The sequence below is a fragment of the Pinus tabuliformis genome, chromosome 8, assembly GCF_031772625.1.
Source record: "Pinus tabuliformis cultivar Carrire ecotype Pingquan chromosome 8, CPIR1, whole genome shotgun sequence".
Lineage (NCBI taxonomy): Eukaryota > Viridiplantae > Streptophyta > Pinopsida > Pinales > Pinaceae > Pinus > Pinus tabuliformis.
This window is the reverse complement of record NC_142294.1, coordinates 1499395075-1499405853: the sequence shown is the minus strand read 5'-3', so window position 1 is coordinate 1499405853 and position 10779 is coordinate 1499395075.

The window sequence follows — 10779 nt, the reverse complement described above, 5'->3', positions numbered from 1 at the left end:
TTCAACTAACAATTTGAAGCTTGCAAAGATAATATATAGGAGAAAGGTGTGATTATAGCTTAGAGGATAGGTGCTTCATATGACAAGGAGAATTAGTGGTATTCAATTCTAATTCAATCAGAATTTTGGGTAAGCATTCCCATTCAAAATTTGTAGGCACTCTTCGATGTTTTTACAATGGTTCTAGATAATTCTCAAGTGATTATTTTTTTAGTATGACACTTTGTGCCAATGCTTGGTTGGAGTTGTAACAACCCTGGTTAAAAACTCATGTAAAAATATATATAAGGCCATGGTGATGGGACACATATTCCAATATGAATGGTGGGGGAACATCCTAATGGGTGTTGATTCGGTTTATTATGGCTAAGGAAATTAGCAAAGGCAATGGCTAAGGCTTTGGAAAGGCAAAGAGGCATTAATTGGCATTTTATTTATGAAAATAATGGAAGTTAGGAGAAAAGGAAGGTGAAAGGTCACAAGTTGCATGTGAGGAGGAAAATGAAGGAAAATAATGGAAAATAAAGAAAATAGAGGCCTCGTTAATAAAAAGGCTTACGAGGATCAATGGGCAAGACTTGGTCAGTTCAGTTTTGGAGCTCTCTCATTATTCTCTCTCTCTCTCTCATATTCTTGGAGTCTTAGATTTTTCTTGGAGCACTCTTGGAGGGTGTGGCATACTTGGATTCTTGGAGCAAGAAGGCAAAAGAAGAGCAGGAAAGTGCAAGAGGGCATTGGGATCAACAACTACAACAATTTTGCTTACAGGTACCGAGTTGAACGTATGTTTTCCTCACTAGTTTTGGCATGCATGTGGTTTCTTGGTTATGATCTGTCACTGGCATGGAGGATTGCCTAGATTGACAGAGGATTTTCCTAGCCTTGCCATTTCCTAGATAGCCATGGTGTTGTGCGTTCATTTGCTTTGTTTTCTGGTTGGTTCTCATGTTACCTTAGCTTAGGTTGAGTTATTAGTTCCTGGAGCCTTTGTTGGACAAATGCTCTGGAGCCCGACAACGACTTGGGTTGATTTACTAGTCCTGTAGCCTTGGTTGGACAAACGCTTTGGAGCCCTTCGTGGGTTGAGTTACTAGTGTTGGAGCCTTGGTTGGAAAAATGCTCTGGAGCTCGACAACAGTTGTGGGTTGAGTTACTAATCTTGGAGCCTTGGTTGGAACGAACACTCTGGAGTCCTAGATGGCTAGGATAGAGACCGATCTGATGATGGTTTGGTGATGTCCGACTGTGAGGTGGAATCAATGGTTGATGGATTGAGGTGGATGGCCTCTGAAAGCTCTGGATGAGTTTTGATTGATGTTTTCTATGAGATCCCACATTCATGCTTGGAATATGGCACGGGGGTGAATGGATGAAGAGAGATTTGGCTCAATCATTTTAGGGTCGGGTGGAACGTGGAAGTCCCATCCTGAGTTGGATTTTTCATCATCAACAAGAGGTTATATCTCCTTGTATTTCTATGAGTGTTATACTGGATTATATGTGGTTTATATGGTTGTGATTTCATGGATATTTATGTCCCTATTATGTTGGTTATGTATATGTTTTATGACAACAACTATGTATGGCTCTCATCCTGTTTTACTCGTATGTGAATGAACAATGTATCTATGGTCTAATGGATGAAACTGCAACTAAAGTGATAAGGAAACAATGCCTTATAGTGAATATCAATTAAGCATGAGACCCCTATGCTCAGATATGTTATTTACACCTGTATATTACATATTTGTGATGTGTTTGACGAAATGCTTGTCATGGTTAGTAGGAGTCCAGGTTATCTTATTGATCTAAAGGTGTCATTTAATTATGGGTAGTGACCTAGGCTCTGGGCCTGAAAAAGTGGCTCAAATCCCGGGGATGCTGGCACAGAACTAACAAAAAGAGTCCCTGGACACTGGCAGGCAAGCCTGTGAGAGCGTCTAGAGGCCCCTAGACGCTGACATACCCATAGCATGAGAGCGACTAAGGGTTAAGTTGTCCAAAAGTTTAGTGGGGCCCAAGGGCAAGCTTCCTAAAGTGTTGGATTCGTTCCCGAGGGTCCTAAGGCTGATGTTGACTGTCTATATGGTGTGTTTCCATCGGTTCCACTTCCTTAACGTGACTTAGGAAGTCGAATCATATCATAGTGGCCTCTCGTTGTATGTTTACCTCAGCTAGCCAGTTGCTTGGGTAGATGTGGGAGGAGGGTGTTACAGGAGCTCTTTTTATGTTTTTGTTTGGGGCATCACTACTTGTTTGGAGCCTATGATTCGTAGTATTGGAAACAGGGATATCATGTTCCTCCACTTGAATTTTGTTATAGTCTTGTTGGGGGAGGTTTTGAATTTCAAATTCTATATTTTGAATGACTCAAATAAGGAACACTTGGATTGGCGACATTTAACCACTATGTGTTTGTATATTTCCTATGAGTGTTGTATTATCTCGTGTGTGTGATGTATTTTCCTTCTTGGGATGACATTTGACTTGTTAGATTCTTGTTATGCGTACTATTTGGAAAGGCTTGGTTCATCGTTTTGGAATAATTTAGGTGTCGATTTCTACTTTTATTTGGGCATGTATGGGAATATTAGGAGAGGGATCACAAGTAACTTCATGAAATGCATAGAGTTTTGTGTAGTCAATAACATTTTATCAATAGTAATAATACATCCATATTCCTAATGATAACTAATGTACATGATAATGAACATCAATGCATATCATAAAATGCACTAGTCATGGACATCTTTGTGCAACTAGAAAGGTAAATTCAAGTTCTAGAAGTTGAATGCTCAAGGATGAGGAAAATGGTCCATAACCTTAATAATAAGACATCCATATTCTCAATGGTAACTAATGTACATGATGATGAACATCAATGCATATCATAAAATGCACTAGTCATGGACACCGTTGTGCAACAAAAAAGATATATTCAAGTTTTGGAAGTTGAATATTAAAGGTTAAGGAAAATGGTTTATAACCTTAATAAGAGTTCCCACTGAGCAACATCAAACTACAAACTTTCAGTGAATTTTACCTCTAATAATCCCAGGGAAGAAGAAATAATTCATTAAATGATTGAAGACATGGACTTGGGCAATCAAGAATCATATCCCACTAATATTGTTCAAGATGATTCGCTTAGCAAACATGTTTTTCATTAGTACTTCATATGTTATATGGAACAAAATTAATATAATATGTCTATTTTGGAGTTTACACAAGCATAATTTTTTTAAAATCCTTTGTAAAGGATGATTTGGAGCTTTTTGTACTTGGAACATATTGCTTAATACTTGTGAAATTTTTTGTTAAGAGATAACATCATTTTGCATTAGCATGTTGTCCAACTCGATTGGAGCTTATTTCTGATACAAATATTACCCATTTCTATGAATAAGGATCTTCCATCAAATTTATACATATGGAACACCATAAATAAAAAGTACACAAATTTAGTTATTAATTCATGCACTCTATCACATTACAAAGGGCGCTCTGAAATTGTTGTTGCATTGATCTCTATACCCGGTTCTAATTGGCTCCCATGACCCCTCAAGATACCTCTCTAGGGGGGTGACCCCTCTTCCTCCACTTGACCCAACTGCATGTGCCTTGCTATCCCTTATCTCTTCCCTTGGCCTGCCTTGTGAACACCCCTCAATCTCTAAATTTGTTAAGCATTTGAACTCTATTCCTAAGATAGATCTACCCCCTACCATTCCCCACAAAGAAACTCTCTTCCTTGTTAAGCAAGATCTGGTTGGACAATTCATTGGACTTTGGCCCTCTCCAAAAGTTGTGCAAAAATGGATAGAGCACAATTGGTCTCCAAAAATCTACGGGCAAATTTTGCTTGCTTTTGTGGAAGAAGATACTTCACCTTTTACTTTGAATCCAAGGAAGATCATGATTTAATCTTCAAGAATGGACCATACTTCATGGACTCGAGGGGCCTCTTTTTAAATAAATGGGATGTAGATTTTAATCTTGAGCTCGATATCCCTAGTTCAGTCCTAGTCTGGGTTCATCTCCCTCACCTCCCTCTCCATTGTTGGGGAGAAGAATCGGTAAGAACCATAGGGAATGCAATTGGAAAATACATTGATCGAAGCAAACCAAAGGAGAACATGTATGCATGTGCAAGGATCTGCGTAGAAGTTGATCTAGCCATAGGACTCCCTGAAGTAGTGAAGCTCCAATTAGATAGTTGAGCGGATATTAAACCATTGAATTATGAACATTTGCCATGAATATGGTCACTTCATTAATAGATGTCCAAAGAAAACAATAGTTCAATCTCGATAGGTCCATGATAAATAATGGGAAATATTTACATGAGAAAATAATAACCCCAACAAATCCACTAAACAACATGAGTGCCCCCATTTTGGACCTTCTTCCTCTGTCCCATCTTCTTCCAATGTTAATCCCTTGCCTCAATCTAGGTCCTCCTTGTCCATTTCCTCTAACCCCTTCTTGTCCATTTCCTCTAACCCCTTTGGATCCTTAGTTAATCTCCCTTATGATCCTGATGGCCTTCCATCTTCCAACTTTGAGCCTGAAGAGGTGGAGGCCTCTAATGATACACCATCCTCAACATATCCTCACAACATCCTTTAATATGCTTATCCAAATTAGATGAGCCCTATTCCTAGCTCCTCATTAGTAGATCCACTTGTTCAACGCATTCTAACCCTTTCAAACCCCACTTCTCGTCTCTCTAATCACCCCTTTCTTCCTTGAACCTTTAAGTCCCTTCCTTTGTAGGATTCTTGACCAAAACTAAAGCTAAAGAGGCTTCAACACCACTAGAAGCACTTCAAAAGAAAACTAGAAGGAATACCAACAAAGGAGTTCATGATGAAGCAACACAAAAAGACATGGCAATGGGCATTCAAAAACCAATGGATTCATTTCTAGGTAAAGGGCCGACCTTGAAGGAAATAGAGACCCAGAAAGGGAGAGTCAAGGGCTTTGTTGCCCCTTCACAATGTAAATAATGAATCATGTCTCCTAGAACTACAAATCCCTTAGGCATGTTTAAAAAACAAATGTAATAAAATATATGATCAGATTATAAAACCTACATTCCTATTAATTTAGGAGACCAAATTAAGGAAGGAGGAAATGACATCCACAATCAAGAAAATCACCAAGAAATTTAAAGAGGTATCAATTAGTGCAAGAGGTGCATCAGGAGGAATATGCACAATATGGAACCATACAATCCTGGGCATTTAAAGGGTTCACAAAGAATAACATTGGATAAATATTGATCTTCACAACAAAGTAAGTGGGAAAAATTTCACAGTCTACAACATTTATGCCCCTATGCATTATAGGGACAAAAAGAAATGTTGGAATTCTCTAACAACCAAGATAGAAATTGATGGTGACCAACTTGTTATATTAGGTATTGATTTCAACCTTGTTATGAGTGTTGAAGTAAAAATAGGTGGTATATTTCTTCCAGATCCAAGCAAAGACAAGCTAGAAGCTATTATGGTTGAGCACAACCTAATGGACATAAAAAAAAAGAATGGAAAATACACTTGGAGAAACAAGTGAATAGGACCAGGAAACATCAAGAAAAGGTTGGATTGATTCATAGTTCATACGAACCTCATTGCAAGAACTGGCACAACATCTTCTAGAATCCTCTCTACAACAACATCTGATCATATTCCCATCAATTTAACCTTAGACGCGAGCACAAATTTAGGCCTTCTTCCATTTCGATATAACCTCCTCTAGTCCACAAATAAAGTTGTCAAATAGTTGATCGAACGTACCTGACCCACTATAATAGATGGCTCCCCTAGCTTCATTTTGGAGACAAAATTAAATCTTGTTAAAGAAAGTCTAAAAAGCTGGGCAAAAACGAGTTATAAAGAGCTAGCACAAGAAAAGAATGATCTTCAAAAGGAACTGGTAGAGGTACAAAAAAGGTTGGAAAATGAGGAGGATACAACAAGCTCCAAGCAAAAGAGAAGGGACTATATTGGAAATCATACAAAATCAACAAAAAGGAAGAAGAGGATTGGAGAATCAAATCCAAAAGCTTATGGATTAAAGCAAGCAACAAGAACACTACCTTCTTCCATAATCAAATGAAAACTAGAACAAACAAAAATCAAGTCAAGTCAATATATAGAGAAGGAAATGTGCTCATCTAAGGGCTAGAAGTGGTCAAATTTGAAGCACATATGCACTTTAGTAGAATTCTAATAGCATATCCTAAAACCAACCAATTTTGAGGAAATTCTAGGGCTAATTCCAAAAATGGTAACAGGCAAATCCAATGCTACTTTAACAAAGTCAGTGGATGAAGAAGGAATGAAATAGATAGTATATAGTTTGCATCATGACAAAGCACTAGGTCTAGATGGAATTAACATCACCTTATACCGATATTACTAGGAAATTATCAAAAGGATCTTCTTGAAATGATCCATTGAGCACAATAGAAATATAAAATTGGAGAAAGCACCAATTCAACCTTTTCTTGCATTAATTCCCAAAGAAACTATACCTTCTACCTTCAATCGACTTTGACCCATTTCCTTGTGCAATTCTTCTTACAAAATCTTAACTGAAATTCTCGCGAACCATCTTAAGAACCTTCTCCCTCATCTGATCTCAAAAAACTAGGGTGGCTTCATTCAGAAAAGGCATATTGTGAACAATATCCTCATAGCCTAGGAAGCAATTCACTCAAGTCTCTCTTGAGAAGAACAATGCTTCATTCTCAAGCTCGACATGGGCAACGCTTTTGATAGGGTAAGGCACTCCTTCCTCTTTGTTGTTTTAGAAATATTTGGCTTTGCTAATGATTTTTTTGAACTTATCAAAGCTTGTATCCACAAGCCATGGATATTAGCCCTAGTAAATGGAAGACCAGGGAACTTATTCCATAACACAAGGGGAATAAGGTAAGGGTGTCCCCTCTCACCTGTAAAAAATCCAACTTATTCTCATTTTTTTAATTAATTAATTAATTATTAATAACATGTTTTTAGAACAATAGTAATAATGTAGCTTTGTTTATTATTTACACAATTTTATTTCTACAAACTTCCTTATTTTCTATACCTTTGATGAGTTTTTCTTATGGATTTGAAAAGATGTTAATAAGGAATAATCTCTTATTTTATATATATATCTTATGTCCTATGTTCATGGCTAGTTAAAGGTTTTATTCTTAATTCAATCTAAGATTCTCAAGGTTATATTTTCATTTAAATAATATCCTATGATAATATATAGTCTTGTTCTCGGTAAATCAAGATACTTATTATTAACACTTCTTCATCCTTACAAATATCCCTCGCTTGATGTTGGTGTACTAATCATTAAATTCTTTTTATTCATTCTATAGACTTTCATATAGGTTTTATGCTTCAAGAATTGAACACTAGGATATGACAAAAATTATTGTTCGACTCCACTATCAACACAGGATATAACCATGTTTGTGGTAAACAAAGTTATATATATATATATATATATATATATATATATATACTCTTTCTGATGTATTGACATCAACACATTTCTATAGTGTTCTCTGCAGTGTCACATTGGGGATAGGTGGTATTCATGTACATCGCCAGGTGGTCTATATTGCACACCCCATCACGTGAATGAATGTACATGTGTACCATCCTTGGAATCCACAGTTGATGTTCTTTGATTTTGGATCAACTTTCAATGTGTGTCTAGGGTTTCAGTATCAACATTGACTATTCTTCTGATGGTTTTTCCATTACTCATTCATTAATATTGTTTACTTTGTCTAGAGAAAGCTAAACCAAGAGTTTTCAAGAGCACCGCTGAGGTTATTTTCTTCAACCTCAGTGACCTTTAGTCATGATTCTACGACGATCTTTCGCCTTGACATAAGTACATTGACTTAAACATTTTTTAGTTAAGTCTGCACTCCATTTCATACTACAATTTTGGTGATTTAATTCATAGGTAGAAAATGTTGCAGTAAAACCTACGATAATTTCTCTATGACTATAGATAAGCTTCTTATCTACATAAATTTTACATTTTTCACTTCAAATGGCTTAATTATCATCTGATTCTTCAGTTTCTTTTATATGTGCAAGGATACTACACCTGCTTAAAATCTTTGGCTATGTTGGGATTCAAATGCATTGTTATTCCTCTAGAAGTAACATACTATACTTGATTGTAACATATATTTTAGTTTTTATTTTCCATTTTGCGTTATCAACAATTTTCCTAACCATATTCTTTCAATTCCTCAATCAGTAGAGAGATCAAAGGTATAAAATGGTTTTTCTACAATTGTGTAAGCGAAGGGCACTTGCTCGATTTGTCACCAAACCACATTTCCACTCTAGGTATTACAAATTTGTTCACTTCTCACTGATAATGACAATCTCCCCTTACCACGATATCTATGGTTAATACAACTAGGTTTCCATTTTAAAGGCTACTCTTAAATTAATGTAACTATTTGTAATTTTCTTTCCATCCAAAAATTGAGGAATGGGTTAATTTATCCTCGTTAATTTTGTTTTTTCATTTACTATTACCTATTACCATTATATAATCGAATTAAAACCCAAAATTGTTTATTTAGATATAGTTAAAATTACAAAATATTTTCCTTATTCACTACTTCTATATCAAAGTTCTTTATCAAGATTTAATCCCAATTTATTGAACGACAAAATATGCAGGGCCTTCAACTATATGGATTTACTTGGAAAGGTAATTTTATTTTCAATTTAATTTTTGTATATATATATATATAGTGATAAAACCACAAAAAATTAATTATTCTACATTTTTATTCTCATGTCAGGTGCCATTTCTTTTATGCATACTTGGCAAAAGCCCTTGGATCGTTCCAAAAACTCTCTTTTATTATCAATATTAATACAATCTTTATTTTACAAGTCCAATTTCCTTTAACCTGTTCTTGCAAATGCCAACGTTACATGATTCTCACAAAGGGTTTCTCTGACTGAGTTTCATTTTTGTCATTTATTAACTTACAACTATTCCAGGATGCTCATGATGGAGCTCCTCACCGTTGCATATTTATATATTTAATCTATAGACATTTTCTTCAGGTATTTAATCTTTGCAACAAACAGATGTAGTCATAAGTTTTTAGACTACAAGATACGTCTCCTTATTTTTACAAATTATAATAACCAACTTATTTTTTTATTTTTTTTAATGCAAAAATTTGCATCATATGGTATATATAAAGCCTTGTCTCTTTGTTTAAGATTTTGTTTTTCATAGTTTTTCGTACAAAGTTTCTTTTTAAAAGTGAAATCTTGAGAATTGAGTTTAATTCTTTAGTCAACCATTAATTCATAGTGTACTATATTGCTCATTCTTGCTATTTATCAATAGTTACTTACAAAACTATTTCCTAACATTACTTTGTTAATATAGTTGTTTTCTGTGTAGTAACACTATAAGTAAATGAACAATTAATTTCCTTCTATTGTATATTTGTATTTATTTCCTTTCTACTTTTAACCTCGAAAGTCATAGGAGTATTATTACATATAATAATTATATAGCATATACTATATGTTACTATTTTATAAGAAAATAATAACTTCTTTTCTCTGTTCGATGAATCAAGGTTACAACTATAAATTTTTCTTTTCATTTCCACTGTATGTATATATTTGTTTCTTTTTCCACAAAAGAATTATATACTAAAAAGATTCAATCTAAACTTTAACTCATACAAAAGATATACATATATATATAAAAAGATTCAATATATATATGAGTTAAAGTTTAGATCGAATATATCTATATATATATATAAAGATTATATATATATATATATATATATATATATATATATATAAGTTTATTCTACTTGCAGATTAAATATATGATAGCATAGAACGAAAATATAAAACAATCTTTCCTTTTCTTTGCGTTCATATAATGAATATAAAAACAACATAAATAATTGTGTACAAATGATTCTTGAACTTTCAGAAATCGACAAATAAAATCTCGTGTCTATATATATATATATATATATATTTAATTTCTAATACCATTCTTACACACAAGGTAAAGAGTTTAGAACACTAAATTGGTCATTTCTATCTAGAAAATTTACAATTGGAGTACTCAACTCCTCTTGACAATAAACTGCTAATAATCAGTATTCCCCCGAGCTTGTTAGTTCTGCAAAATGTTTTTGTTTCTTTGCTTTTCCACCATTTTTCCTTCTTCCTTCTTTGAATCGAAAAACAAAATCTCATCCGTAGTAAAAGTCTTATCCCCTTTTTCTTCGCATCTACCACTCTCCTTAGTGGTTAGCAACTGCCTCCACCTCTCCACAGGCGGCAAGTAGTTGTTAGCTAAATAATGAACTTTTGTCTTCCACTCCCCAAGACAGTTACTTGACTTTTAGGAAGACATTAATTGGTCAATTCCACAACTCTTTAATAATCTAACCATCTCAGATTAAATGCCTAGGACTTTGTGATGGGTGATAATAACAATTTTGCAGCCTTTAACTCATATAACCATATGTACTCCAAAAATAAATTTTCCAGATTTATTTATTTCATTTATAAACAACATACGTACAAATCTATAATTTGGTTATTATCACTAATAATTATTGATAATCAAATTCCATAAGTGTCTTTCTAGTTCAAATATCAAAAGGAAAAATACACACCTATACAAATAAAAACATATTCCATCAAGCCAAGGGTATCACATCCTCCTCCACTTGAATTT